Source organism: Anopheles aquasalis, chromosome X (assembly GCF_943734665.1).
Source record: "Anopheles aquasalis chromosome X, idAnoAquaMG_Q_19, whole genome shotgun sequence".
In the NCBI taxonomy this organism is placed as follows: domain Eukaryota; kingdom Metazoa; phylum Arthropoda; class Insecta; order Diptera; family Culicidae; genus Anopheles; species Anopheles aquasalis.
In genome coordinates, this window is record NC_064876.1 from 5,346,274 (window position 1) to 5,352,735 (window position 6,462).

Sequence of the window (6,462 nt, forward strand, 5' to 3'; positions counted from 1 at the left end):
AACTCCTGATCCCTGATCACAGGACGCCCCCTCAAACGTGGCTTCGGAAGAAGAAGAAAAAACATGAACACACATTCGCTCTCTCTCTCTCTCTCTTGCTTTATTTTTCCTGCTCCCCCTGGTCTGCTGCTGCTCGTCACAATCCACACCAACACCGGTCGGGGTCCTCCTGTCGGGGTCTTCTGCTCGCTATTTATAACGCCCTGCGTTCGAGTGCGTTTCGGTGGCGCGATCGGCTCTGTCCGCTGGCCTACTAACCATCGATCACAACCACCTTGCGCATCACCCCCTTGTTATAGTGCCATGATCGCCGTGTCCGATGCCAGCGAACGGAGTGTGTGTGCGTGTTTCTACTCGTGTTATTAGTTATCGTGCTTCGTCTCGAGATGCACAGTCCGCCCACTGCACTACTGTCGGTGGTTAAGCAATAGGATCAGCACGCCATTCGTCGCCATTCGGGGGGGGTGGGGGGGGGGGGGGGAGTTGCTGCGATAGGCAAAAATACCTTTCGCTTGCAGTTCTCGCGTGCGTGCGTGCGTGCGCGCTTGTGTGCGTGAAGCAGGTGATCGGTACGCGAATGGGACGGAAAACTATAAATAACTCGTGCGGCCTGGTGGTTGTGCTTGATCCACGAGTCTGTTTTGTGGAACGGAGATGGAACGGAATGCTCTAAACTGTGGTTATAGGGTTGGGTTGGTATTGGGAGGGTAGGGAGGTGCGAGATGTAGAAATTAACCCACGCACTATCCACAGATTCACTATCTGGCTCCATCACTCTCTTTCTCTCTCTGGCTGGCTGGCGGTTCGAGTAATAATTTTAACTAGCTGATTTTCCCGATTTCATACGAGTATACGGCATGGTTTTTTCCCCTTGGTCCATCTTTCTAGCACGATATCATTTGTAGCTTTTAACGTGTCCATCAGCTTGAGTTTTATCTTGAGAGCATGCCGGTTATACAAGATACTGACCAAAAATAAGAAGAGTAAAAATAATTAATTGACATTGATAATTTATGATCATAAACAGCAGCCACTCCACGGTTAATTCATAACAAATCCCCCATTTGGGCAATATGCAGCTATTGAATGTTTTCTTCGTTAAAACAACATTTTAATGGTCACGCTGGATCCGCTATCATGTGTTAAAGATCGGTGCCAATTGAATTCTTGTTGCTAACTGGAAAGCTATGCTCTCCATTTCCAAACTCATCTTTCATTTGGCAGAAAAGTCTTGAATGCTGGAAATTATGCAATGATTTGTGTCTTTACATTTTGCATTCAGACTTTACCAATCCTGCTAAGAAGAATAAACACGCAAATTGTGCCAAATAGTCAACGAACTTGGTTTTGGCACCTTTTTCATAAGTTGCGGTCGTTGTACTGCTCTCTTCTCTCCATTTCTCTCTCTCACTCTCTTTCTCTCTCCCTCTCTCTCTCTCTCTCTCTCTCTCTCTCTCTCTCTCTCTTTGTGTGCCTCTCTCTGTTTCTCTCTTTCTCTTAGTTTTTGGATCAAATTGGGATTAAATTGCTATAGAAGGACCAAAAACCAACTATTGATTAAAGAGGGGACTTCGGTATTAAATTTTTTTGTGACATACATTTTAAACATTTTTCCCTGAATGCTGATCCTTCCAAGAGTATTGTGTAAAAGTTTTGGATCAATCGAGGGAAAACTGACAAAGATACAGATTTTTGAAAATCCGCGTTTCATACAAGGCTCCATGCAGAGCTCGCTACTTTGAAGAGCGTTTCCCAAAAACCAACGTTTTCAAAGTCGGTGACGATGGGCACCGTAAAAACTAATAGGCTGATCGATGTGAAATTTTTAACACATAATCTGTACACTATTTGCCAGGTAGCCTCGTCGAGATATCATTAAAATTGTTGATACTCTTTATTTAACAATTATGTAAAGATCGTTTTTATTCGCAAAAATCAGAACGCAGAATCGCAAAAAGCATCACATTTTCAACTTCATAAATCTGCCAAAAATCGAAAAATAAGAATATCAACAAAAACTCAACGGGACTACCTAGATAAACTTATAATCTTTCTAATGAATATCGATTTGTCGATTTCAAATGACCGGTCATGTCACTACGATGGGCACCGGGAGAAAGTATCTTTGCGACGGCATGCCTACTAAAATTTGATGCCACGGATTAGTTTTTCAATGAATGTTGCTCAAAACAATATCAAATATTCTTCCAAAGTTGTAAAATAATATGCCATTTACTCAAAATAGTAAAATTGAATGAATACGTCACAAGAAATCGTCAAAAACGGGCCTTTTTTGGGCTCGAAAATACCGAATTCCCCCCTTAAGCTTTCCATCAACCTGCTTTGAATTGCGAGGCATAAGAGATTGCGGAAGGTGAACGAATGGACTAAACTCCACTTTGATGTTACCAATCAATTTAGAGACCCCAAAAACATTGGGAATGACACCCATATTGCCCGAGCAGGGAATTTCAGGATAGGGGGTGTATGGTGACCCCCCTCCCCCTTATCCGGCAAGAACCAACCATTGTCACATGGTACCTAAAGCAACCAGCAACAATTGTGAGAGTTTTGGAGAAATTTGCTTGAAAACTTTTAGAGTTATGCGTTTTTCTAACACATTGGTATTTGGGAGAGGAGAGAAGGGAGGGAAATCCTGGGAAAATATGATGACCGATGATATTATCTGTGGTGATAAGCTATCTTTGTGCCAAGTTTGGTAGGGATCGGCTCGGTAGATTTTGCGTTATACGCGCACAAACAAACATAATAACTTGTTTTTATTTATAAGATTTAGAAATTTATCGCCCACCCTCCATTTGGGATGAAATTTCGCTCGAGCATGGCCACGAGCTCTGCTCGCACGATCGTGCTTTTCGTCCCGAGAAAGAAGCAGACAAGAATGGCAAGTCAATAGAGGTTAATGACGGAGGTTATCATTCACATTGCCCGCGGAAAACTGCAAAACTTGCTACTCAAAACTTGCAAAACGCTGTTTGCCGCTTGTTTGCTGCTGCAAGCGTGCTACACGCAAACACCAATCATTGTTAATGTGTTCCATGCAAGTGTGGAAATTTCCACACTAGCCAGCATCATTTTTAGCGTGTGTCAGCCTCACGGCTCGAATCTCGAGGCAGCGCAACAGGGAAGGAAACAATTGGCCAGCCCAGCGCACTCGCTCGTTTGCCGATGCGCAATCCTGGCCGCCGTGGCGGCGCCGTCGCCGAAAATAAACCTCGGCACTGCTGCCGTGCACGGCACTCGCCGATCGCACCATCGCGCATGCGCCATTTGTTTTGCTAAAGCTAAAGCTAGGTGGCCGAACGGTGGATTCACTTTGCCTTATACTTTCACCTGTCTCGATTTCATATTTTCACCGTCTTTGCCAGGACACTAGAACGCCGGCCATCAGTTGGGTGTTCGAAAACAATTTAATTACAACAAAACGAGTCCCATGGACGCGACCGGGTGCGCCCGGAAGCGCCAGGCCATGCACGATGCTGCTGCTGCTGCTGCTGCTGCTGACTTGAGCAACAGATGCAGGTGCGGGCGGGCGAACAAAACGGACGCTGACCACAGACCAGGCCGGTGGTGGAGTGTCTATTAATAAAAGAATTGCCGATTGCCACGCTTTTACCACCCCCTACCCTGAACCAGCCACAAGGCAGGCGGTTTCCATCCCCCCCTCCCCTCCCCTCCCCCGGGCCCGCAAAAAGGGAAAACCAAAACGGGAGGTAACCAGCGGGGCCGGTGCGCCTAAAGCAACGCAACGGGAAGCGTCAAAAAGGTGGTTGGCTGTTTTCAAAATTTCGATCAATGTTCGAACCGCCACGTAAGTGAGCACGTGTTTGTGAGGATATAACGGGGGGGGGGGGGGGGGGGGGGGGGGGGTGGGCAACAGCAGTGGAGGAGCTGTGCACGAGAATAATATGCAAAGCAGGGGCGCGATGAGCGCTTTGGCGAGCATCCCGAAAGCACGGGATGATGGTGGCAATTGATTTTTAATTTCTCATCCTGCCATCCCGCAGCGAGGGACATCGAGGGACCCTGCCGTTCCTGCTCAATGACGTCATCAGCTGAGCTCCGGACACCGAAATCCCACAATCCACCACGAACCGCGCCCGCCCGCGGTACCATGTGGGCAAATACTCGGCAAATAACACGCGAGACAGAGTTATCTGAGGGTTTTCTCGAAAAAAGGGAGAGAACATTTTCACCACAAAACTCACCACGGAAGCAAAAAGGAAAAACTCACCACCGCAAAGGGAAAAACTCACCACGCACGCGCTCTCTCTCTCTCTCTCTCTCTCTCTCTCTCTCTCTCCCTCTCTCTCTGGAGCTCGAGGTCCTGTGCGCGCCAAAATGTAGACAATCCACCGTACACCATTCACGACAGCCACAGTCTGCCGTGGCTGGTTCGTCCGCTCGGTTGTGCATAACGGAGCGCGCGCGCGCTATCCCCCCGGGCCGAAACGGCCGTTAAAGTTGGCCTTCAGGCGCTCTCAGGGCTTAGGTCTTGTTTGAATTTGAAATTCGTTTGCTGCCCCCCCCCCCCCCCCGTGCCAGTGCCCTACTACAACCTCTGGGGTCTCTGTGGGAAGTCAAACCCTAACAAGTCCCAAGCGGTGATCGGTTAGCAGCTTGCTTGCTGGTTGTGAACGTTACGCTTGCATGTGGCTGGTGGTATTGTGCGGCTGGTGGAACGCAGAACGCGATCGTCAAGGTACGTACCCGTTGTGTTTGTTTGTTCTCTGTCGTGTCCGATCACTAGCGGACCCGTTCCCTTTTTTCGGCTACCTTCCCGTCGTCATACTCATCGCCATTAACAACGTGCACACGTGCGAGTAATCGTAGAATCGATCCTGGTCCGGGATTCGGTTTAGCTACAAAACTCACAACAGCAACAAAAAAGAAAAACGTTTGTACCTGCCTGCTTCTGCCAATCAACCAACATACCTCAAGTACGGCCCAACAGTACAGTACGGTGACTGTACCGCGATTTGTGTTTTGTTGTTGTTTGCACCCCCTTCCTTTCTTCCCTTTGTTCAGATATTTTCCTTCCCACTTTTGCGAGCTTTTTGTTAGGATCTTTTTTTTTTTTTTGACGGAGAACAGATCACCGAGGTAAACGAGAACGGTGTCTTGTCTTCGGCCGTTCGGTGATCGCTTTGACTGTTGAAGGAGGGGTTTAGAGGACCCCCTTCGAGGGGTCAATGGACTGGAACTTGGGGTTCGAGGATCAATCGATCGAAGAGGGGCAATCAGGCAGGGAAAGCACTCAGTCTCAGGCTGCGTAACATGTTTTGCCAACTGACTAGAGAGAGAGAGAGAGAGAGAGAGAGAGAGAGAGAGAGAGAAAATACGAACAAGAGATAGAGAGCGGAAAGGGGATGTGGTTGGTGGAGCAAGTGTATTGGACGAGGACGAACCTACGTCATCGTATCTGACGTCATTGTGGCGCGCACACTTGTGTGCCTGTGTGTCCCTTAGCACCTCAATAATGAAACCCCGATTCTGCGTTACTCTTTTAATTCATTGCCCAAAAAAAAATGAATCTGAAAATCTGATGAACCCAAAAAAAAATTGGAAACGAAGAATTGAGTTTTATTTCTGGCCAGAAATGTAGTAGCTTTGCTGTAGCTGGTTTTTCCTGCCCGTCCCCCGCCCCTCCCGGAAAACCCGTGGAAAGCCTTCTGTGTCGCAGTCCGTCACAGTCGCGTTCGTCGTTCCGTTGCGTAGCAAGCCAATGTCGAAGGGCACTGCTAGTGACGCACGTAGCCGGAGCTGGAGAACGAGCCCCCAAAAACACAAGGACAGAAAGGAGGGGGCGGGGGGGCTGAAAGACTCACCACCCCCCCCAAAAAAAAACGTCAACGGATCCAAAGGGCACATAGAACCACCTGGGCCAGTCTGCCACCCCCCTCCCCCCCCCCCCCCCGCCCCCCTGGTTGGAGGTGGAGGCTTCCCTGACCTACTTTTGGCGCTCTCGCCACTCGTCGCGCCTCGATCGTGCTGTGTTGTGACGTACGAGACCGAGCCTCCCAAAACACCCAAACCTGGTGGTTCCTGGTTGGTCAGCAAAATCAAACGAGCGCGCGAGCGAGCGAGCGAGCGGGCGAACAAACCACCATACGGCGCCTGTGTACCCCTTCTCGTGGTCCTGCTGCTGCTGCTGCTGCTGCTGCTACTTGCTGGCCGCTCCCACTTCGAATGACGTCATTCGCGACTACATACCAACACACACAAACACACAGCACAGCACATACACTAGGGGAAGGACACCATTCGTCCATCGCCCATCTCGCTCGCTCCCTCGGACGTCCTCTCGACGTGCGTCCGCCATGCAGTCCAGTCGTGCGCCAGGTCCCATTCATCCGTCCTTCATTCATCGGCGAGCGCCTAGCGGTAAGCGGATGCAACAGCAGGTTATTATGGCTTGATTTTTCGAGGGGGTTGCTGGAG